We start from the raw sequence: 25,672 nt of genomic DNA, 5'->3' as shown, positions 1-25,672 counted from the left end.
TCGATGTCACTGATCCCTCTTACAAAGGATGCCTCATCCCTTATGAACTTTACTATGCAATATTGAGTCCTATGATAGTGTGACCTGAGGTTTGTAATAGTGAATACTCCGTTTTCTTTGACATGCGCAATGCAATCTCATGTGCGCCTCCATTTTCTAAAAGGTGGATTGATGAACGGCCTGGTGAAATTAGGCCAGTTATAAACTGTGCCGCTATATTTTATGTATAATACATGAGCAAATAGGATAATATTTACAATGAATTTTAATCTGTTTCACGATGCTTCTCATAACATGGAAAATAGGAAAGCACACTAAGCTGTCCCTGTTTGACATTTATGACTGGTAACTTTTCTGAAACTGGTTGACACAAACTTAAGTAGGGAGCCAGTTAATTAGATAAGAAGGTCGGTGATTTCAAGCAGGCATTCACCCTTGGAAACAAAGTACGGTCCTCACCGTTGATAGCGGGCGTGTTCATGCAAAGGCAATCTGTCTGCTGTACGCAATGGTTGGTAAAATGTATATGACGTCTGGTACTTGGAGTACCAGAAAAATATTCGGATTTGCTGTAATGTCAACTAAGTGGTGCTCTTAACCAGAGGACCTTAGTTTTCATAGCCTTTCCGAGGATAGGATGTGCGTTTTGCTAGTTTTTCTTAAAATTTCAGTAAATTCTCGACTTGTACCCCGGAAATACTTTCCCCTTAATGGATATTTGTAATAATTTGTTGCTCCTATTGGAATGATGCTGCATGTCACCATCCAGTCTGTACAGCAATAGAACAAAATTTCTGTAACTCACTGGCTGTTTCTGCCTGAAATAAGTGTAGCACTTAATATTTTCTCTAACCGGCAACTTTCAAATTGATGTCAATGCAAATGGCTAATGGTTATTGCTTCTTGGCTGATGCATGAGGCTGCTCGTTTTAAAAGTGGACAATTTTTAAGTGGAGGAGACTGTAATCACTCATTGAATTTATAATCACAGCTGTGCCGTAAGCATTGTTGATACATAAGGCAGATTTCCACATTCTGTAGCAATCTTAAATAAGGCAGCACATGATACCACTGCCAAAGCTTTACACAGTAATCATTTTGCTTGTGGGAAGCTATTCCATGCGGTCATTGTTTGCAATTCCATCGAAGGCTGTCACTTTCAGTAACATTAAGAGTGGTCCTAAAGCAGTGGCTTTTCAAACATTTTTTGTGTGCCCCCCACCACCACACCATCCTCCATAAAAATACTGACAAAATCGTGGGAGACTCTCAAAATCTTGCTGAACCTCTGGGATCTTTCACATCCCCTTTCCCTGGATGTGTTAACATGGTAGCACAGTACATTGGACCTGTAAGCTGCTGTGCCACTCAGTAGTAGGCTGTAGGCAATACCGTAGCTTAGTGGTTATTTAACTGGACTAAAGATCTGGAGACATGAGTTCAAATCTCACCATGGCAGCTGGGGAATTTAGATTCAGTGGAGTTAAAAAGAAGCATCAGTAATGGTGACCCTGAAACGACCAAATTGCTGTAAAAACCCATCTGTATCCTTGAGGGAAGGAAACCTGCCGTCCTTACTGGGTCTGACCTCTATATGACTCCAAATCTACAGCAACATGGTTGACTCTTAACTGCACTCTGAAATAGCCTAGCACACTGCTCAGTGATATATGTGACAAGAAGACTAGGGACAGGGAATAAGCGTTGGCCTTGCCAGTGATGCCCACATCCTGTCAATGAATAATACAAAAAAAGGCATTGTTCCCCTTATAGTGAGTTGCTGTTTTTTAACCTTACTACAACATCTGTATTTGTGTTTTACGTGTACTGTTTACACATTTGTGTTACACGTACTGGAAAAGAAATCTCAAAGCAATTTACGCGGTGGAGGAGAACAAAAGCCACTGGGTGGAACGAGGAAAGCTCTGAGAGGCGAGTGTGCAAATGAAAGACACAGAAAGGAAAATGAACTAAAGGAAAGACATAAAATTAAATCATAGGTGAGTAAGTGAAAAAGTCTATGGCCTGGACATTTGTTGACATACAGGTACAAGACGGACATTTTTGTGGGCGCTGGAAGAGCGTCACCTGCCGTGTTGATACAAGCTCCAGTATACACATTTAGAGCCCATACCTGAAGTGGGCCCTCTGCCGATGCAAATAGGGAGGTAGTAAATATGACAATTCTAAATATCATACAGAAAGGAGTAGAAATCAGGAGTGGGGGAATTGCCATGTGCATTGTGGACTGCCATGTCACGTAGGTAATTTTATTTTTCCTGAAATATGACGTGGATTATGAAAAGGTCAACAGTGTTGATGGAATTTATGCTGCTGAAAATTTCCATTACTATTCTCATGCATAAAGCATGCTTTAGGTTGCTGCACAGAATGTTATAAGCCTTACCCTTGTCAACCCAAAATTGTTTGGTGTGCTTGATATTAAACAAATGAGAGTCACTGCCAATTTATTTTTTGTCAGGGCTAGATCTAGTGCCACTGAGCTCATGCATAATATTTGTAAAGCGATAAATGTGTTTGTGATGGGTTGATCTGTGGTTCTGTCTGATCTTAAACAACATTTGTGAGGGAGATCAAGATTTTTTTTTTTAAGGCCTGTACGCGAGATACACTTGTGCTCTGTTTTTGACGGCCAAAGAATGTGCAAAAGAGTTTGGATCTTTTTAGCAGTGTGATGTATAACTGAGATTAAATCAGGAAATATGTTCAAGAAGAAACATTAACAAAACCAAGTTTGATTTCACATCAGTTTATTTGACTAGTAATTGGCAGTGAACCAGCACATAACATATGCAAAGCAGGAAAAACAACACCCGAATAGGATGGCTTTATTGCAGTCAAAATAGAACACCTTTAACAAACTGAGCAACTCTGATTATACCAGGAGAATTTCAAGAGGTCAAGAGAAAGAGAAACTTTAGGAGAAATCCAGTCACAATTTATGCTTTTCTTGGACAGGGATCAATACTGCAGTAAGTGCAAAGACATTGATGTGCAGGATGTGGTTTGATTTTGTGTTTTATTTGCCTCATGTAATTGGCTTTACTGTATTTCATGTAAGCTGTGATGATTGAAAGTTGTTATTGATGCAATAAGATTAGCTCAGGAAATTAGTATGTATTAAAAGGGCAATTTGTTTTATAGAATAGAATCATGGAATAGTTACAGCACAGAATGAGAACATGCAGCTCTCTGCAAGAGCAATTTAGTTAGTCGCACTCCCCCACTTTTTCTCCGTAGCCCCGCAGATGTTTTCCTATTGGGTCCTTATCCAATTCCCTTTTGAAATTCACAATTGAGTCTGCCTCCACCACTCACTCAGGCATTTCATTCCAGATCATAACCACTTGCTGCTGAAAAATAAAGGTTTTTCCTCAAGCTGCCTTTTGTTTTTTTTGCCAATCACTTTAAATCTGTCCCCTTTGGTTCTCGACCCTTCTACCAGTGAGAACAATTTCCCTCGATCTACTCTGTCTAGACCCCTCATGATTTTGAACCCCTCTATCAAATCTCGCCTCAACTTTTCCTTCCCTAAGGAGCACAACCCCAGCTTCTGCAGTCTTTCCACGTAACTGAAGTCTCTCATCCCTAGTAGCAAAGCAAAATACTGCGGATGTTGGAAATCTGAAATAAAAACAGAAAATGCTGGAAGTACTCAGCAGGGCTGGCAGTATCTGTGGAGAGAGAAACAGAATTAACGTTTCATATCTAGATCCAGCATCTTTTGCAGGTCTAGGCATTGCTGCTGAGAACCATTCTCGTGAATCATTTCTGTACCCTTCACATCCTTCCTAAAGTGTGGTGCCCAGAACTGGATGCAGTACTCCAGTTGAGGCCGAACCAATGTTTTACACAAGTTTAACAATTTTTTTGCTTCTGTACTCCATGCCCCTATTGATAAAATCTAGGATGCTGTATGATTGATAAATTACTAATTAATAAAGGAATATTTTTAAAGCAAAGTGCAAAAACAAAAGTTCTAAAGCACTGCCACATTGCACTATTTTCATGATAGATTTTATGTTTGGTGAAACGCAAATGAGTTTGAGTAGAAACATGGGGGGGTAAACCGTTCACAAAACTAGTGCAATTTTTAGGTCTGATTTGTGGCTGGATCACCAATTACGCCATCAGTGGAAAGTGGACAAGTTTATTAAGTGTTAATCTATAGTTGATTTTCACACAGTAAAGTAGTTAATACGCTTTAGAATAAAATACATGTGAATTTCTGTTTGATTTTAAAATTCTCATCTTTGTTTTCAAACCCCTCCCTCTCTGTCTCTCCACATTCTTTCCACCAAAATGAATCACTTCACACTTCTCTGTATTAAATTTCATCTGCCACCTGTCTGCCCATTCCACCAACCTGTCTGTCCTTTTGAAGTTTAACACTATCCTCACAGTTCACAATATTTCCAAGTTTTATATCGTCTGTAAATTTTGAAATTGTGCCCTGTACACCAAGGTCTAGGTCATTAATATATATTGGGAAGAGCAGGTTCCCAACACTGACCCCTGGGGAACTCCACTACAAACCTTCCTCCAGCCCGAAAAGCAGCTATTAACCATTACTCTTTTTTTTTTGTTTCCTGTTACTCAGCTAATTTTGTATCCATGTTGCTGCTGTCCCTTTTATTCATGGGCTCTAACTTTGCTGACAAGTGGCACTTTATCAAATACCTTTTGGAAGTCCATGTACATACATCAACCACATTGCCCTCATCAACCCTCTCTGTTACCTCATCAAAAAACTCAGTTAGTTACACCTGATTTTCCCTTAACCAATTGGTGCTGGCTTTCCTTAATTAACCCTCATTTGTCCAAGTGACTTAATTTTTGTCCCAAATTATCAGTTCTAGATGCTTCCCCACCACTGAGGCTAAACTGACTGGACTGTAGTTGCTGGGCTTATATTTACACCATTTTTTGAACAAGGGTCTTACAAGTGCAATTCTTCATGGCACCTCCCTGAATCTAAGGAAGATTGGAAAATTATGGCCAGTGCCTCTACAATTTCCACACTCACTTCTCTGAGTATCCCTGGATGCATCTCATCTGGTCTTGGTGCCTTATCAGTTTTAAGTACAGACAACCTATCCAAAGCTGCCTCCTTATCAATTTGAAACCCTTTAAGTGTCTGAACTACCTCCTCATTCACCATGACGTGTGCAGCATCTTCCTTGATGAAGACAGATGCAAACTATTCATTTAATACCTCAGCCATGCCCCCTGCCTCCATGCATAATTTTGGCTTGTTTTGTTACAACATGAACAACAGGATGGAGCACTGTTGAAGAAAATATTGCCTGGGATAAAATAGTAAAGTTGTCTATAAATAGCACGCTTTGTTATCCTTACTTTTTCACTATTGAATTTCTCAGCTAATGCATTTAATTCTGCAGTGCAAGGTTTGAGAGATCAAGATAAGTACAATTCTATTTTAAACATTTATAATAGATTTCATTGTGTATTTGGTCCAACAGCTTTCAGATATCCATTTTTATACACCACCTATTGAATACAAGAGTTTTGGAACAGGAAACAAATTGGCTTTAAAGATTTTACCAAAAGGCTTCATCTCACAGGGATGCAGATGACATTTGATGATGTGCAATGAGCATTGTGATAGGGAGCAGAGTGAGTAAACATCTACATGGTTACCTTGATGGCAAAAGCAATGTCTGAGGCGTCACTGCAAAATAAACAAAGTAATTCCAATGCTGGCAAAGGCACCAAGATAATTGCCAGTTAAGTTGAATTATTCATCTTGGGTTTACTTATTAGCTACCCGAACTGGTTAACATTACACTTTTGTTTAGCACGTGTGCAGTAGTTCCCGATTCTGCTGATAGTATAAATGATGCAGTTTTGTCAGCAAGGCACCGGCAGGCACGGGGCACGCAGCGACATCCCCATCAACATTAACGAGTGGTGCAGTCCCCACCACTTACAGCGGGCTTCTTGGGGCTAACACAATTTGTCTGCTATACACATTGGATGGTTTAAAGGCATTCTTAATATCGAATAAACTAAATAAGGCTATGCAGTGTAACTAGCTTTAATTACTGCTGCAGTTGGTGCTGTAAACTGAAACCCCAAGCCATTTAGAAGGGATTAAGTACACAAGGTATTTGACCTTAACAAGGTACTATTTACTTATTGAATATATCTTTATTGCAGTGCCACCCGGATAGTGCACGCTGTAATCTGACACTGGTGGTTACGTGTATAAGGGAAATGCACCTCAATGAGGTGCAAGCTATTAAATAAAAACCTGTTTCTGCCCAAAATTCACAATGCTGAATGCATTGAGGCAACATATTTGAAATTGATTTTAATGGAAGTGGAGTAGTTAGCAAAGTTTGGCCGATTTAAGCAATTACCTGATTTAAATATGGGTGGTTTAAATATGGACTTTTAAAAAAGCTAGAGGCTTGTTACGTTGTTCTCTCAGCCCAAAGATAGCAGTACAGACACAGCCTCTGACCTTTCACACTCCTCGAATGAGTTAATAGTTGTTACTATGTTGAAGAAGGAAACATTTATATAGCGCCTTTCACAATTTTAGGACATTCCAAAGTGCTTCACAGCCAATTAGGTGTTTGAAGTGTAGTCACTTGTAATGTAGGGAAATGCAGACCCAATTTACAGGCAAACAATAATGAGATAAATAACCAAATAATTGAGTGAGGTGAGAGTTACTGCCTTTGACATCAAGGCAACATTTGACTGAGTGATCAAGGAGACGTGGCAAAATTGAAGTCACTAGGAATCGGGGAAATTTCTCTACTGGTTGGAGTCCTAACTGGTGCAAGGAAGATGGTTGTGGTTGTTGGATGCCAAACACCCAAGCCCCAGGACATCCTCAGGGTAGTGTCCTATGCACAGCCATCTTCAGCGGCTTCATCAATGACATTTTCTCGGTTTACATTTGTTACGTTGAAGGCCTTAGTGTCAATCCACTGGTTATACAACTTATCTGATCCATGAAAAATAATTGCTTTGCCCATTGCCTGATTATTTATTTTATTTTAATTTATTTTATTTAGAGATACAGCACTGAAACAGGCCCATCGGCCCACCGAGTCTGTGCCGACCATCAACCACCCATTTATACTAATCCTACATTAACCCCATATTCTCTACAACATCCCCACCATTCTCCTACCACCTACCTACACTAGGGGCAATTTACAATGGCCAATTGACCTATCAACCTGCAAGTCTTTGGCTGTGGGAGGAAACTGGAGCACCCGGTGGAAACCCACGCAGACACGGGGAGAACTTGCAAACTCCGCACAGGCAGTACCCAGAACTGAACCCGGGTTGCTGGAGCTGTGAGGCTGCAGTGCTAACCACTGAGCCACTGTGCAGCCCATACGCAGTATATGAATGAATATTATATCAGAGACTGAAACAAATAGGTTATTCTTACATTTAAGTTGGTCATCATTAATTAAATATATTTTTCTTATTCCGCCCAGCACATACTTTCTTGCTATCATCAAAATGTTGATGAACATCAGCCGTTGTATTTTAAACTGAATTTGAATTTTTGGTGTGAGCGTCATGGCAGAATCTGTCATGTGAAGTAATCATAGATGCAGATTACTCTGACATTACTAGATTTCAAGCAACCTCAAGTCCCATTGTGAAGTTACTCAATGTCGTTCTGGACCAGTTTAATGATGGGCTTTGAAAAGTAGCTTTTCATTCTTCACCCCTCTCCCTGATAGCACTGTGAGTAAATAGGTAATGTGGTGTAGCACTGAGCTGGTGAGACCCGAAAAGTCTCAGAACCTGTATGCCTTCGCTGAGGCCGTCTGAGGTGTACTTTTGTTTGGGAGAGGAGTGGCATCAGGGTAGGCTCTACATTTGCCTTCTGCAGTCCTATTGGAATGGAATGATCTTCAGTGTTTCTGTTCTTGCTGCATATTCAGCGATTGCTGCTGGAAGTGTCTGTAATTGGATGGTGGTGATGAGATCAGGCTTGGCTGTGATGCCCCTATGGTGTGCTAGTGATGATAAGCTAGTCACATGAGTTAAGAATGGCTCCTGGATTTCTGCCACTTGTTGCACAATACCCCAAGAGATTAATAGAGATTGAAGGAGAAAATTGGGGCAATTTTTTTTTTATAGAAAAATTATTGTTTTGCCGCACTAATTGTCTCCTCTCAATGTACTGTCGTGTTGCTCACAGGTGATCTCTCCAGTTGGCTTATCTACAGCAATGGCAACTTAGAAACCCACATCACAAGGTCATCTTTCTGCATTACTGCAGTTCCTCTTACTGATTTTCCATTTCTTTGGATGCATAATAGCACTGCAGTAAATAGTTACCTTCTGGGCACTTGCAGAATTTTTCATGGGTTTCAAAATTGTCCTGAAAATTTTTTATTGTCAGCAAAGTCATCTTAGCAGACTGCTGCTGCAGCTGTTGGGCGTTTTAAATGGCTGTTTTATTGTGTAAAGGTCGGCTATTTGCATATTTGAATTCCGGCATCACTGCTACTTCTAGGGGAATGCTGATTTTCAGACAGAAGCGTCTATTTTTTTTTTACTGGTACATTTACTGCCTCGAAGATTGCACTTGCTTCCCATGCCATGCTACATTTTATGCTCATGAATTAAGTATAAATATCTGGTGATGTACTTTTGCAAAATTGTTTTCTATATGTAAAGCTTTTAAAGTTTTAAAATGTATTTTATAATACGCTAAAAATGTGTGATCCAAAAAATATTATCCACTGTTGGAATCGAAAAGGAAACCATTTAAGTCTGCTATTTTCCACAAGGGCAAAAATCATCCCCAGTTGCACATAATGTTCAATTGTTACAACATATATGAAGAATGAGCTAGGTAGCAATGCAGTTTGAAACATGCCAATTAAAGTGAAGCTTTTTAACCTTTTACTATTTACTCTGCATTAAAATTGCAAAGCTTCTCTGATAGCTGTAGTGCAAAATATGAAACCCTATTCAATCAGAGGGTAAAATAGCAAGACCAAATAGGATACATTTTTGTAAAATATAATTCCTCATACAAATAACCAAAATAATCATCAGTAAACTGAGACGCATTCACATACGATACAACAGAAATGCCAGCATTGGCGTCACAAAATGTTATTCACAACCTGTACACAAAAGTGATTGTAGAATTTTTTTTTCCCCTCAAGATGTGTACTGAAAGAGTGTTCTAACTTGCAGCCTTACTAAAAGAAGGGGCATTCCTTTCTAATTGTGTTCTGTGTGTGGAAAGATGCAATGAAGTACATTTTATTTTCTCGCCAAACAATTTTATGGCAGTTCCAGAAGCAGCAATGGGTAATTTTTAACGAAGTGTGTAAACTGTAATACAAGCAACTTCTTGCTGCATCTAATCTTAGGGGAAATTGTTGCCCTGGTTCAGACTGGAAGTGTTATGGAACCCATGACTGCATTGCTCTTCATTTTGTCGATAGGTGTGTGTGCGTGCGAGCGTGTGTCCGGTGCTGTACTCTCCTGCGCTCCCTACCATGTCGTTCTCCGCCCAGTTCTGGTTTTACCCTGTCTTTTGGGTTCTCACACCTGTGCTCCCTGTTCCCCGTTGTTTTCAAACTCTCATCAGACTAGCAAGATCTAGAAGCTCACGATATGATCACAGAGATCTGACGATGGATGGCTAATCCAGTTGTGTGTCAGGTTGTATCAAGCATGTATCCTTGAACTTGAGGGGACAAAGGTAGGGACCCAGTGCAGAACACCTGGAATGAGAGATGATAACTTTGCCGGGGACCAGGGCATCAAAGTTGAATGTCAGGAAATGGCTGAACAAATCTACAGCTACAGAGGGATTGTGGCAAATGTAGTACAGCGCTATTCATTGTATCTAAATGTGCTTGCAATCTATTTCTTTCAGCTAAAGACCTTGGAACCGCTCATATATTTGTATCATCCATGAGCTTCTGAACATTTCCCCATCACCTTCATCCAGATCATTGCTAATGACAATTAAAAGCAATGGCCCCCAACACGGATCCCTGTGAGACTCCACTAGTGATCGATCCTCATACAAAACCATTACCATTAATAACTACATGGTACTTATGTGAATGCAACTAACCCAAATTCAGGCCACCAATCTTATAGGAATCAATTTTATTTAGTAAAGTTTTGTGCAGCACCTTGTCAAAGGATTTTTGAAAAATTAAGATACAAAATGTTAATCAGGCTTTCAATCAACCATATACCGTCCTGCTCCAGGTTGGTGAGACCTTCCTCTTGTCATGCTCGGCCCCCACCTGCCAAGAATGAGGCACATTAATTTTGTCATGAACATTGATTTTAAACTGTTACTGGAGCGAAGAAAGGACTTGTTAAACAGATCAGCCGTGGCTGGAAAAGACATTTGCATATTAACATACAGGGCTGGGAAGGACAGAGGACTATTCCCTGACGCATTCAACCCACGATGGACCTTGATCACCAGGTATTGTGTGTAAGAAGAACATTCCAGAGACTGCTAAGGTGATGCAATCCGAGACATGGTCAGACCAGATAGTCACATGACTAACCTGCTTGGCAACCTGTGTTTTTCTGAATTGTACGAACAGTTTGAACTCAGTCTGTTTGCTGCTGCACTGAGAAGATCTCTCCCGTCTGCTCCCATCTCTTTCTCACAAGCCTCTGAATCCACTGAAGACACATGAACCCCAAGAGAGAAAAGTCTCCTATAGTGAACAAGTTTCAAGAAGAATACTGGGCCCAAATGAAAAGCAAGGCCTACCCACAATCAAGGACTCTACAGTGAGCTCAAAGAACTGTAACAAAAACTCTTCAGATATTGCCTCGAACTTTTCCACTTTATTTTTCTTTTTTCTGTCTCTATCTGCATGCGAGTGTGGGCGCGTTGTGTATCCGTAGGCGTCAACCGAATTAGAGTTTAAGTTTAATAAATTTCTACTTTTCTTCTTTAAACATAAGAAAGCCTGTTTATTTGCCTTATAATTGTAAAGCGGTGAACAAGGATTCACCAAGGGGCTGCTAAACATACGGTGTGTTTAAAATAAAACCCTGTTGTGTACAGTAAGACCAGGTGAAGGCTGAAAGGGAACCCTAGACCTCTTTCTCACCTGGTTGTAACACTCTCCAGAAGCCTTGTTGAGATTTTTTACTTAACCCTTCTCTGTCAAAGTGACCTTATATTGCAAGCCAAGTCTCTGTGAATAAATGAGCTTGCAACATACAGCAAAGTTATGCTGCGATGATGTCCTTCTAATCTTTATACCAGTGGTTTCAGTTGTATATGTGCCCTGTTGGAATTTCGTCGTATAGGTAACTAATAAAAGACCTGTAAAATTGTCTGAGGGCTTTGCAAGGGCCAACAACGAACATGTAACAAGTTAGGAGGGAGTGTTTTGTATGTGCACACCTGAGCTGTCTACCTGGAATATGATACTGCCCGCTGGGTGCAGCTTTGCAACTTTATTTCAGTCTACTCCCAGCTCCTGCTGATTCTAATCACAGAATGTATTCCCAGGTCCTGCAAGTGCAGTACACAGCATTAACCCGCCTGTCCGCATGCTTTCCTCTGAGGATGGTGGCCTAGAGTGCCAAAAAGTGTAACCCTCCTCAGCCATACCTCATGCAGCAACAACTCCACATTGCCTCCCATCAAATGAGGGGCTTGATTCCTGCTCCATTACTTGCCCAGAGATTTTGTTTGCCGCTTCCACATTTCCACTTTATTGTTATCTTAAATAGGATGGGAATAGAGGGATACGGTCCCCCGAAGTGCAGAAGGTTTTAGTTTAGGCAGGCATCAAGATCGGTGAAGGCTTGGAGGGCCGAATGGCCTGTTCCTGTGCTGTACTGTTCTTTGTTCTTTTTGTTCTTGTTAGCTTTTATCTTGCCTTCTGTGGTTTTGTTCCCAATTTTTTGACCTTAGCACTTTGATGTCTAGTTTCACCTGTCTGCTATTATTTAAATATCTGTGGCAGTGCTGGAAACCATTTCCTGCACTGTGTGCATTCCCAGTCCGAGGCAGATTCAGTGCTGAGAGCTCGTAATGAATGACTAATTATTCCTGCGGCAAACGTTTAAGCGGGGGGAGTGCAGGTGGTTGCATAGCCTGTTGTGCCCATTACTGTTTTCATTGTTTCACATGTGGAGACTGAGCAATCCTTTTATTTTTACAGCAATAATTCTTTTTATAGAAACAGAAAATGCTGGAAATATTCAGCCAATCAGGCAGCATCTGTGGAGGGAGAAATAGTGTTAACATTTCAGATTGATGGCTTTTTATTGGAACTTTTTAAAAAGTCTACTAACTTGCTGGGAGTCTACATTAAACAGCTTTGTAATTCTGTTTGTTATAGCAGTACAGTGGCCTGTATTTTAACAAATCATGATTTATACGTTTCCTGAAAAAGAACTGCATTAAGCCAAGATTAAAGCTTATGAATACTTCACATTGGAGCTAATATTTTTACATTGCCAAAAAAAGCCCGACTGCTCTCTGATATTTTATTCATTGGTCAAACATTTTCAGCAATGTTGTATTAATTTATACTTTATTTTCCTTGAACTATCTTTCCAATATATAAAATACTAATGAAGGTTATTCATTGTTGGGGAAAGAAGGAATGACTTCAGTCTTGCTGCAAAAAACAATTGAATTTTGTCAATGTTGTGTAGTTAGTCCATAATAGCAGAGCTTGTTATGCAGCAGTATTTTTAAAATAGATATGAAGGGAATGCATGATTTAGATATGAGGAAATGGATGCAAAGTGGTTTTATTTATCCTCTGTAAAATATTTTTGTGAAAAATATAAATGTGTTCTGTTTATAACCTTCAGACTCATTTAGAACTAGTTTTGTGGCTTAGCCACAATCATGCATTAATTTAGTTCTCTTTTTATTTGTTCGTGGGTTGTGGGCATCACTGGTTAGGCCAGCATTCATTGCCTGACTGCCCTTGCTCTGCAGTAACCTGACTGCCCTTCAGAAGGTGGTGGTGAGCTGCTTTATTGAACTGCTGAATTCCTTGGGGTGCATATACACCAAGAGTGCTGTTAGGAAGGGAATTCCAGGACTTTGACCCAGTGACAGTGACGGAATGGCAATATAATTCCAACTCAGGATGGTGTGTGGCTTGGAAGGGAACTTGCAGGTGGTGCCCTTGTCCTTCTAGGTGGTAGAAGTCGCAGTTTTGGAAGGTACTGTTGAAGGAGCCTTGGTGAGTTGCTGTAGTGCATCTTGCAGATGGTGCAAACTGTTGGCACTTTGCGTCAGTGGTGAAGGGAGTGAATGTTGAAGACGGTGGATGGGGTGCCAGTCAAACGGGCTGCTTTGTCCTGGATAGCGTTGAGCTTCTTGAGTGTTGTTGGAGCTGCACCCATCCAGGCAAGCGGAAAGTATTTCATCACACTCCTGACTTGTGCTTTGTAGATGGTGGACAGGCATTTGGGAGACCGGAGGTGAGTTACTTGCTGCAGATTTCCTAGCCTCTGACCTGCTTTTGTAGCCACAGCATTTATTGGCTGGTCCAGTTCAGTTTCTGGTCAGTGGTAACCCCCCAGGATAATAGGGAATTCAACAATGGTAATGCCATTGAATGTCAAGGGGAGATGGTTAGATTCTCTCTTGTTTGAGATAGTCATTGCCTGGAACTTGTGTGGCACAAATGTTACTTGCCACTGATCAGCCCAAGCCTGGATATTGTCCAGGTCTTGCTGCATATGGACATGGACTGCTTCAGTATCTGAGGAGTGGTGAATGGTGCTGCAGTGATGTCCTGTGATTGAGATGATTGACCTCCAATAACCACAACCATCTTCCATTGTGTTAGGTATGTCAGAGTTTTCCCCCTGATTCCCATTGACTCCGGTTTTTCTAGGGCTCCTTGATGCCATACTTGTTCAAATGCTGAAATGAAAACAAGAAATGGTGGAAATTCTCAGCAGGTCTGGCAGCATCTGTGGAGAGAGAAGCTTCTGTCTCCACAGATGCTGCCAGACCTGCTGAGTATTTCCAGCATTTCTTGTTTTTATTTCAGATTTCCAGCATCTGCAATATTTTGCTTTTACTTAATTGGTCAAATGCTGCCTTGATTTCAAGGGCAGTCACTCACCTCACCTCTGGAGTTCAGCTCTTTTGTCCAAGTTTGGACCAAGGCTGTAATGAGGTCAAGAGCTGAGTGGACCTGGCGGAGCGCAAGCTGAGCGAGAGTGATCAGGTATTGCTGAGCAATTGCCGCTTGATAACACTGTCGATGACCCCTTCCATCACTTTTTAAAAGTTTTAAATTCTGACTTGTGTGAGGGAATAGGAAATTGGAACAGTAGTAGTCTATTTGGCCCTTCGAGCTGCTCTGCCACTCAGTAAGATCATGGCTGATCCTCTATCTCACCTACGCCTTCCTGCCCTTTGCCCGTATCCCTTGCTTTCCTTGGTATCCAAAAATCTATCAATCCCTGTCTTGAATGTACTTGGATGATTGAGCATTCAGAGCTCTCGGGTACGGACTTGCAAGATGAGGGAAGAAATCTCATTTCAGTCCTAAATGACCAAACTCTTATTCTGAGACTGGGACCTCTAGTACTAGACTCCCCAGCCAGGGGAAAGAGCCTCCCTGCTTTAATTGCCTGATTTTAATGTGTGCTATAACCTACATGGTGAGCAATGAAGCCTATCTGTCTCCCACTGATTATGCTGACTATAACTCATTCTCAACTATCATGTTCCATGGCTTCTCATCATGTGATTAAACTCATTAACTACAAAGTGATTTTAGAACCCATGAGTTATAGTTTTTTTCACAGTGTAATTGGGATGATGGAATTAAGTTGTGTAGATATAAGTGGCCATTCATAGCAATGGGTGGAAGGGTCATATTTGAATCATTAATGTGAACGTTGGCCTTCCAATTGAATGGCACCCTGGAATAAATGTCAGTTACCTGTATTATGGAGCCATGTTCTACTGCAATTGAAATATACAGAAAAGAATTGTTGTTTGCTTGAAGAACAAAGGTGTTTATTGTTCTTGTGCTGTACTGGGCTTGTATGTTCTGCCAGAACCTTGTGCTTATTTCCTGGGGCTGAACAAGTTTGGAGTTGGGAATTTAAAATCGGTAATTTAGAAACAGTGGCTGAGAAATTAAATTGCTTCACTTGTTTCTCGTGCAGAAAGTTGAGACTGGGAGAAGAGCTTTGGGTCTACACACTTTCTGCCAGAGGTATAGCTGCTGTTAAATTGGAACAGGCTAGGCTGCTTGAAGATGCAAATCGGGGCCACATTGCTGTTTTTTTGCACCTTTAGCTGCCTAACGAGCAGTCTTTAAAGCACCTTTGCACCTCCAGGCTCCACAAAAATACTGTGGGCCCTGTTAGCCCCGGCTTGTCCCCTTGCAGTTTGCCTTCCCCCAACCACTCCATCCCCCGCCCCCCCAATCCCCAACCCGCAAGACCTACTGACCAAATTTCCAGAGATCCCAAGCATTGAGCTGTATCGGAGTGCCCAACTGGGGGATCACAACGCCCACTTCAACTGCTCCAGCATTTTCCCTATTGAACTTGAGTGTAAAACGTGATGTCGCAGATTGCCCACCCGTTGCATTTCCTGTCTTGCTTTCCTTTACGTTGATGATATATATGATATATGTGTGCTACAAATTACATCATTAGCAGTTTTTATTCTGTAATACTGTTTTCAGTATCACAAGATTTTGTTTCTTGGAAGAGACAGCGCACTGTCACCTTGCTTTAATGTTAAAGTATGCTGTGTAGGAGTATATTGAATATTGTATGTCGTTAGCTTTAATGTTTTTCAAAATATTTTTATCCGATGGCACATACAGTTTAAGAATGCACTGTTGTAGTTAGTCTAGTAGAGACTTCACTGTGCTGTTTTGTTCAGTATATTGTCTCGTGCTATAAATTCCTAAACCCAAATAATTAAACTAGGCAGGGTATACTAGTAAGCCTTCAATTTCTAGCCAAAGTTCTTCCTCTTAATGGTTTGTGCATGAGGATTATGTTTCACATTGTTTAGAATAGTTTCTCATTGTTTCTGTCCAATGGTTAGAAAGCATCTGATCCAGGGTGGCCCTTGATTTCATTTGTTACTTACTAATTAAAATAGGAAATTGTCCTCGGGTGAAGATTGCAGTCTGTCGTACAGCTTGTATATTGTTGCGATAACCGCTGATAATCCTAGTGCCATTTCTTTTAATAGTTTTCTCGTCTTGCGGCTCAGTTCTTGTTCTGGTTTTACGTTTGTGGTATTGTATTGTAAGTATAATCGAATCTTTACTCTCTTCCATGAGCAAATTCCTGAAAAACTACTAGCATAGGTAAATCCTATTTGCTTTTAAGTGTGTTCTGAACTTAGTCTGGTAAATTTCTCTTGTTATGTGCACGCATCCTTGTAAGAAACATCTTGGCACAAATCTGTTGTACAGGCTACTTTGCTCTTCAATCTTCACCTGATCTTAGTCTCTTGTAGGCTTTGTTAAGTTCCTGCTCGCAAAATGAAATACATGGGGAGAGCATGCTACAACTGGCTAGTTGTTCATACTTCTGAGTGGAACATTTTGTTTGTGTACTTAACCATTACATTTTTTTTTCTGAATTTAAGTTGCTTTCATTTGACTTTTAGATAATCTCCCTTCGACATATTTTAAATACGCCACTATTCAGTGTTTGCAGTTCATTTCCAAAATTCCCTATTCAGTATTGCTGATATTTTATTGTGGTATAATCTGTAATCTTGAAGTTTTGTAAAGAAGTCTTTGAAACAGCAGTTGAATCAGTTATATTTTGGATTGTTTACTGATGTTTCATGTTTCAATTTTGTTACATCTTAGAGGTTTTTAACAGCAGAAGAGAGGGTTGTTTCTGTAACCTCATCAGTTGTTTATTCTGCGGTTGCTGAAATATGAGCTACATATGCCATATCTTTAGATTTTTGCAGGTATGGCTTCTCTCGCATTAGTCATAGTTCTGTCATTGCAGGAGTTAAATTACTTCTCGCAGTTTTTCTTTAGATGTGTTGTATGCACTGTTATATGTTAAGTATACAGTAATTATCAGTTTTGCCCTGTGATTGAAGGTTTTGAAGTATGAAAATTAAAGCTCACACGATAAGCATTTTCCAAATCATGTGCTGCTGGCAAGGAGCCTTGCCTATCAGCCTTACATGTCACAAAATTGTGAACAAGTGTCGGCCGTTTCCCAGTATCTACAGTGGGCATTGTGAGCTTAGGGAGTTGGCCCTGAAAAGATTTTAGATTAGAGATACAGCACTGAAACAGGCCCTTCGGCCCACCGAGTCCGTGCCGAACATCAACCACCCATTTATACTAATCCTACACTAATCCCATATTCCTACCAAACATCCCCACCTGTCCCTATATTTCCCTACCACCTACCTATACTAGTGACAATTTATAATGGCCAATTTACCTATCAACCTGCAAGTCTTTTGGCTTGTGGGAGGAAACCGGAGCACCCGGAGAAAACCCACGCAGACACAGGGAGAACTTGCAAACTCCACACAGGCAGTACCCGGAATTGAACCCGGGTCCCTGGAGCTGTGAGGCTGCGGTGCTAACCACTGCGCCACTGAAGCTGTCATTATTCGTTAATGAGCTAAATTTTATATTTATAGTTGTGTTATTGTCATCACATATTGGGTGGAGTTTTCATTTCCTCTGTGTAGATGCAAAATTGTGCACAAGTTTACTTGTGGTATCTGCCCTGCCTTAAGAATGACCGGTAAACCCAGCATTACCCATGCTTGAGTTAATTAGCGGACATAACCCAATTCAAACACTTCGGTTTTGGAGCAGCCTGCTCCTTTTTAAAAAAAAACTGGACCCACCTTTAAGCAGAGGGACAGGATATGCCTCAGTATGTATAATGCTATCATTTTACATATCCTGCTTTCCGTTCAGGTGGCGTCAAATGTGTGGCTGCTGTCTCTTGCTACAACACAGGGACAAGATTAGACAAAGGCTCTAAATTTCCTCTGACCATTTATGCCGTTGTTATGCTGTAGTTATGCTGTAGTTGAGCTGTAAAGTCACTCCGTTCAACAGCCGAGGGAGATGCATGCAGATTTCCGAGAGTAAGTTAATGTAAATATTTTTGGTGTCGTCCTGGTGTAACTTGAGTGTAGAAACTGTAAGTTGCTGAAGACATTCTGCAGAATTTGTTCTCCGATGAGCCCTGCAGCGAGTTCTCATCGCAGATGATCTGGATGCCTGGGTATGGAATCCCATCCTATTCACATTAGCCAGCAACTGCTCGGTTGGCATCTTGTGTCATATGCATGCCATCGTAGTACCTTGTACCTTGAGGAATCAAGCTATCATGTAGATGACCCTGGCTCTGTGCCTCTGCTGTTTGGGGGCAGTGGGCATCTGTTATCTGAATAATACGTGCCCTGACAGCTCCCGTTGTACAGATGCCGCGTAAAATAATGATCAGTGATAGTTGAGAGCTACTGTCACTTTAATTGCCACTGACAGTGTCGTTTGGGAATGCAGTGAGTTTGCAAATCTTGGTGATGAAGTTGGCGAAGTTGCCCGTGGCATCCTCGGAGAGGTGCATCCATCCGGCTCACAGTTCACTCAGAGCTCCTTGTAGGTTCATGCACATGTTGAGGGTAGTACCTAGTGGGATGCTGTCCACAGCCACACTGTCTGATTCTCCTGGTCTGGACATGCTGCAGGAGAAACTCCTTCTCTATTGTGATAACATACAGTAGTAAGCCCAGGGGAAGGACATTCCTTGTTCAATCGATTGGAGTGTGGATTTGTGAGTGGGGAAAGTCAAGTGGTCCAGAAGTATTTTTTTCTGGGGAGTGGAAATCAGTACATAAGGCTGATGGAAACATCAGGCAGGTGGTGAAGGGGATCATTGAGGTGCTTGACAAGTCACCTTTTTTAATTCGTTTGGGGGATGTGGGCATCGCTGGCTATGCCAGCATTTATTGCCTATCTCTAATAGCCCTTGAGGAGGTGGTGGTGAGCTGCCTTCTTGAACCACTGCAGTCCTTGGGGTGTAGGTAGATACACCCACAGTGCTGTTAGGAGTACTCCATAGAGAGGAGGGTCATCCTGTGTTGTATCTTGTTGCATCTATGCCATTAGTGTAGGTCTGGACCTTGACGTAATCAATGAGCCCCTCCACAGAGGTCACATCAGAAAAAGGGTCCGACTCGGCTCCCTTCAACTTCAAAGACCTATTTTATTGCAAAAAAGTTTAATATAATTAGTAAGCTTTAAATGCAAATTTTAACAATAATTACAAACATTTCCTGAATAAAGTTAAACTATGCACAGTCATTTGAACAAATTTTTGCACAATTTCTAATAAACCTTAGCTAGACCTTGAGAAACACAGTTTAACTCCAATCAGTCTTTTATGACAATGTTAAAAAGCACATTTAAACAGCTATTTATAACAAGAAAGTTTAAATGAACATTAATCAATGTTAGGAACTGTTGGAAACCACAGTTAAACAAATGTAAACATTAGGAATTGTTACAACTTTGGCAAACTTTTGCAAATTTAGATAAATATTTAACCACCATGAGTCAAATTTTTTAGACTTAGCAGCAATAACCATTCGAAGACTAGTCATTGAACAAGTGGGACATGACCGTGACGGTCACAATTTTCCCACCAGGCAGCATTTCCCACTCCTCTTGGGAGAAAGAGGAGGTAATAGAGACAGAAATTAAACTCTCCCTGCTTCATCTAGGCATGCGACTTGTCCCAGAGTCAAGACTAGCCCTTTGGGCTGCTGCTTTCCAGTGCTGTCTCAAAGTAAATCTGAGACTGGAGAAATGGGCACGGTGCAGTAAAGCCAGGCTGATGAGTCATGGGCCTGTGGTCACTCCACGCTGTTAGTTGTGTGCCCCTGGACCAGGAATTCTACCTCTGGCTGCTTCCCAGGATGGTGACCCAGAGCTGCTTCATGCAGTCTGTTGTGTATGGGAACACCATGGCTGCTGTTAGGAGGCTGGAGCCCAGGCTGGCTCTGTTGTCCAGAGAGGAAGCGGCAGCAAGTTCTTGGACCGCATCTGCTGTACTTTGGCTCGTATCTTGACTTGCAGGCACAGCCATCAGACTAATGGCTGGCACATTTGGCAGGAGTCAGATCCCACAAGACCTCAGCAGGAGACTGGAAGCCACGATTCGGGTTGCCTTCCACTCGGTCACCCAGAGCTTCAAGAGCAGAAAGACCTCGGCCTCCACAGCGCTCATGCGCCTTCTCCATGTGGGAGCTTAGAGAATGTAGGCTTTGATCAGTCAGAATGTAAAACCCCAATTTTAACTGGCTATTCCTGAGGCAGTCACAGAGGGTGGGGATGCGGAGAGGTGTTCGGGATGGGGGCTGGGAGTCCCTAGATTTCCTTGAGGCGCTGCTCCTTCTGGCCCACAAGGAAACTTTAGAAATTAAAAAAACGTTCAATTTTGGCTGCCTTGTGGGCTTGTTGCTTCTTTACGCCTGACATTGTTGACAAAACCAGCATCGGGTGCCAAACGTGGGACTGATAGTTAAAATAGCCTTCGGATCTTGGCTACATCATTAGACCCACGCCTTTACATTATAACTATGCCCTTTACTGCCTCTTGTGTCCCAAAATCCCAGAGTCCAATGTTTGCTTTTGCCATTCTGATTGAATAAATGGGGGGAAACTATTGCCACTGGCTAATGAGTCAGTAACTAGAGGACATAAATCTCACAAAAGCAAAATACTGTGGGTGTTGGAAATATGGAATAAAAACAGAAAAGGCTGGAAACATTCAGGTCAGACAGCATCTGTGGAGAGAGAACCAAAACGTAACATTTCTGGTCGATGACCTTTCGACATAAATTTAAGATCACCATGATAAAACAAAAGATGAGGTTAAGTGCGTGTGCGTGCGTGCAGAGAGAGAGAGAAACATATTAGTATATGGAATACTGTACTTGAAACAATGTTGGAATCACAATCAGTAATAGCTTTTAAAAAAGAATTCGATAAATAGTTGAAAAAGAAGAAAATGGAAAGCAAATGGGAAAGAGCAGAGGCGTAGGGCTGAGTGGATAGTTCTTTCAAAGAAATGATGTAATCTTTCTATTGGATCTTCATTATGTTTTACTTGCTAGATGTTTTGTTTTGTTGCACTGGCAAAAATTTTGATGGGTCACTGGAAGGTTAATTTAAGGAGTGTATTGAACCTAAACTGTTCTTCCATCGTGTGGTGAGTAGTTCTGGTTCATCATGTTCAATGACTGTTGACCACAGTCAAATTGGAATATAACTTTGATACTTAGAGACAAAATTACTCCTATTGGTAATTTTAGCTTCAACAGTTGGCATATGTAATATACAGGATTTTCTTTTTTACACTTGGACTGAATTTTTGGTAAAGTTTCCATCAAGAGGAATTTCTCCCAACATAGAACATAGAACTTAGAACATTACAGCGCAGTACAGGCCCTTCAGCCCTCGATGTTGCGCTGACCTGTGAAACCATCTGACCTACACTATTCCATTTTCATCCATATGTCTATCCAATGACCACTTAAATGCCCTTAAATTTGGCGAGTCTACTACTGTTGCAGGCGGGGCGTTCCACGCCCCTACTACTCTCTGTGTAAAGAAACTACCTCTGACATCTGTCCTATATCTATCACCTTGTCCTTATTTTCCACAAATTGATTATTTTTTTTTTTAGAAATGTTGCTTTACCTTGATATTTGTGAAGTGATATGTGAAAGCAGAACATGGACAAAAGTAGGCTACAATTGCAAGCAATCAGAACAAAGCTCTAGGCCTTGCAAATTATGGCTGGTCAAAGCAATAATTACCCCAAATAAGTAATTGCATCAGGGACTCTCTTCTACTGTACTGTTACTTCTACCATCTAAGTTGTGTTGATGTTTTAAACAATTCAGTTATTGCCGTGAAGGGAGAATTGTACTTGGAAAACAGGCACAGAATGGACTCTCCTTAATTTAATCAATGTGTGTGTCTGTGCAAAAACAAGAAATGCTGGATTCACTCAGCAGGTCTGGCAGCATCTGTGGAAAGAGAAGCAGAGTTAACGTTTCGGGTCAGTGACCCTTCTTCGGAACTGACAAATATTAGAAAAGTCACAGATTATAAACAAGTGAGGTGGGGGTTGGGCAAGAGATAACAAAGGAGAAGGTGCAGATTGGACCAGGCCACATAGCTGACCAAAAGGTCACGGAGCAAAGGCAAACAATATGTTAATGGTGTGTTGAAAGACAAAGCATTAGTACAGATTAGGTGTGAATATACTGAATATAGAACATCAGCAAGTGCAAACCTGAAGAAAAACAACCTGAAAAAAACAGTGGGTAAGCAAACTGAACAAACTAAGATGAAATGAAATAAATGCAAAAAATGTAAAAAGGAATGCAAAAAAAAGGAAGAAAAATTAACTAAAAATGACTAAAAATGAAAGTAAAGTGGGGGGCTGTCATGCTCTGAAATTATTGAACTCAATGTTCAGTCCAATGTGACACTCAATGTGTGTCTGTGCATACTGCTGATCGAATTACATTGATTAATTCTTGAAACTTGAAAGCAGTTTACAGAGAGTGATGAGCATCAAATTAATTTCAGAAACTTATAGATGGAAATTATTTTCCAACTATGAATGTTACGTACTCTTGTATAGATTATAAATACACAGGATGATATTTTAACAAGCCAGACTGGCATCATTCTATTGTGTGAAGCTCACTGTGGGAGCTGTTGAACTTTCTGGTTCTCGCTCTCTCTAACTTCACACTTCTTCCTGTTCAAGCTCTCATTTGTTTATACATAAAAATGCCATAGAAGGGGGGCATCTAATGAACACCTAGTTGAATCACCAACTAAAGGTGCATTAACTTAAATCCTGTGATGTTGCAACAAATGCTGCTGCTCTAACCACCAAATTGATTTTCTTATTCATTCATATGAAGTGGATGTTGCTGGTAAGACCAATATTTAATGCCGATCCCTAATTGCCCTCGAGAGGTGGTGGTGAGCCACCTTCTTGAATACAACTGAGTGGCTTGCTAGGTCATTTGAGTCAGCCACGTGGCTGTGGGTCTGGAATCACATAGGCCAGACCGGGTAGGATGGCAGATTTCCTGCCCTAAAGGACAAGAGTGAACCAGATGGGATTTTACTGTATGCCAAAGGTTATGGTCATCATTACTGACAGCATTTTATTCCAGATTTCATTTAATTGATCGAATTTAAATTTGCCAGCTCTGAGGGTGGAATTTGAACTCATCTCCAGATTATTAGTCTGGGCCTCTGGTTTACTAGTCCAGTAATCTATTCACTATATTGCCGTATCCCCTTGCAGAAGCCCTTTGGCCATTGTGCCTGTGCCAGCTCTTTTTAAGAGAAATCCAATTAGTCCCATTGCCCCTGCTCTTTCTATAAAGCCCTAGAACTTTTTTCCCTTCATGTATTTATCCATTAGAAGACTGAGAGCTACTGATGGCAAAGTGCTTTTCAACTTGTGAGAGGCACCTTTTTCACATTCGATTTCTGCTCATGGACAGGTGAGGGCCAATTTTGTCTTGCTGCCATACATTTACAACTGTAAAAGGGGCATTACTGAGACTTTTCGGAGTGCGGGAGGGGGTGTGGAGATGCCAACTTGGCACTGGGGGGCCAATTGTTCCGATTTTTGGGTAGATTTCACTTTACGTGACCGTTGCACCCGCGAAAAAATGAGTGGGAGCCTCGTAAATATTTGCTTATAGGGGTCAGCTGATGTCAGGACTCCCACCGCCGTTTTTATGTCAGTCAGCACTGTAACTGTTGCCTCCTCAACCTGCTGCAGAGCAGTTCAGGTCAGGAGGTGTTTAGCGCTATTGAAAAAGAACACTCCTTGCTGTCATGTAAAATGTTGCAATGGTTTTGGGAGACGTTTTGCAGATTCGTTTGTGGTGGTTCTGACAGCTTAGATGAGTATAAAGTGCCTGTAGTGTCTTTACAACCATCAGAAATTATGAGGGGCTACTGACAGTGCACTTTTTTCAGCATTCTGACCCTTCTGGCAATTGCATTCTGTTTGGAGGATGACCAGCAGCAGCAACAGGAGGAAGGAGCAAAGGCAGCAAATACATACCCTCCCAGCAGGGTCTTCAATCCTCGGATAGCATACCTGTACTTAACTGCAGAGCAGTGCATGAGGAGGCAGTGCTGCCCTAGGGAGAGTGTTTTGTGTCATCTCGTGCATTGTCTATTGCAGTCAGTTACTGCTGCCCAGAGTTGCTTTGCCTCTGGCTTCTTGAAGGCCGCTGAATGGAATATCACTAACGTCAGTCAGTATGCAATTTGTGCTTACATTATGAAAGTGACTGATGTCGTGTGTTTTGTCACATTCCCCCCGGACAATTGCAAGTAGCTGGATAATACTCTGGGTTTCAGACAGATTTTGTGCTTTCCTCAAATCCGCGGCATTTAGTGCCTGCACACATGTCACCCTTCGGCTGAGCTCGCTGATTTTGTGAATCGCAAGTGCTTCCACTCCATTGATGTGTGTGATCACCACAGCGCATCACGCCGGTCTGTGCTTGCTTTTCTCCCGTTGTACAGGCAACACACTACCGGAAGTGCAGGAGGAAAACCGTTTTTAAGTGCACAATCAGGGTTTGAACTGCACTTGCAGCAAAGCAGTGCTGACAGAGTGGGAGCAGCTCTGTGGAATTTCCCCAGTCTGTAACACTCGAAAGTGAAACATCTGGTAGCAATGTAATCGCAGAAGGTAATTTTCAACACTTCAGACTTTAACCTGTTAATAGTAGGTAATGGAATGTTAACAGATAGGGGACCCTGACCCTAACTACCTCCATTCCGGTGGTTTTGGTCAGCATTTGCTGTCTGAGAGAAACTAGGGGCAGCTATTACAGTCTAACTTGTTGGATGGAAAAATAGAAGGAATGGGGGAGCTACCCACAACAAGTCACACAAACAGAGAGAGAAAGGAAATGGGAGAGACAGCTCCTTTGTCTGAGCAATGCCACATGAGACCATCTAAGATCAGGGACTTGGCCTGGTGAAGATTCCTGAAAGTTGCCAAGAAAATAACTAAAATCTCAGGCAGAGCTGAATCGTTGGCACGTACTCAGGTAACGGTTTAAAATTTGGAGTTTGGATTGAATTACTGGTCAGCATAAAACTTTTTTTTGAGGGATCAGCTGGAAACTTCCTTCGTTCCTAAAAAGATTGAAAGAAGCAGAACGTTGGCTGCCACCAATGTTCGCCAATCAATCATGAGAAAAAGCTTTTTCATGCAGAGACTGGTTAAGGTCTGGAATTCACTCCCTGAGAGTGTGGAGGAGGTAGGTTCAATTGAAGCATTCAAAAGGGAATTGGACGGTTGTATGAAAAGGAAGAATGTGTAGGGTTACAGGGAGAAGGCGGGGGAATGGTACTGAGTGAATTGCTCTTTCGGAAAGCCATTCCAGACACGATGGGCCGAATGGCCTCCTTCCGCACTCTAGCAGTTCTGTGATTCTGTGATTCGCCTGTGTCAGTGCTCCCAAATTCCAGGGCCCCTCTCCTCCAGATTCTACATTCTGGGACCTCCTTCAGTCATCCCATACCCATCTCTGTAGTCCACAAAGACCCCA

The 25,672-nt window shown here is 41.5% G+C and overlaps 1 protein-coding gene across 9 annotated transcripts in view; it reads left to right on the top strand.

Annotated features, from left to right (window-relative positions):
- Positions 1–25,672, top strand: part of plcb4a (phospholipase C, beta 4a) — a 466,151-nt gene that overhangs the window by 166,123 nt on the left and 274,356 nt on the right. Inside the window, exon 1 of one of the 9 annotated variants that reach the window (XM_068044352.1) lies at positions 13,110–13,482. The exons of 7 other annotated variants lie outside the window; for them this stretch is intronic. The gene's annotated coding sequence lies outside the window, so the exon portion shown is untranslated. Of the gene's footprint in view, positions 1–13,109; positions 13,483–16,276; positions 16,297–25,672 lie in introns of those variants that run through there. One more of the 9 variants, XM_068044353.1, reaches the window with a different exon arrangement.

This window comes from Heterodontus francisci, chromosome 13, assembly GCF_036365525.1.
Source record: "Heterodontus francisci isolate sHetFra1 chromosome 13, sHetFra1.hap1, whole genome shotgun sequence".
Taxonomy (NCBI): domain Eukaryota; kingdom Metazoa; phylum Chordata; class Chondrichthyes; order Heterodontiformes; family Heterodontidae; genus Heterodontus; species Heterodontus francisci.
The sequence above is the reverse complement of the archived record's forward strand: the minus strand, read 5'-3'. Positions and strand labels throughout refer to the sequence as shown.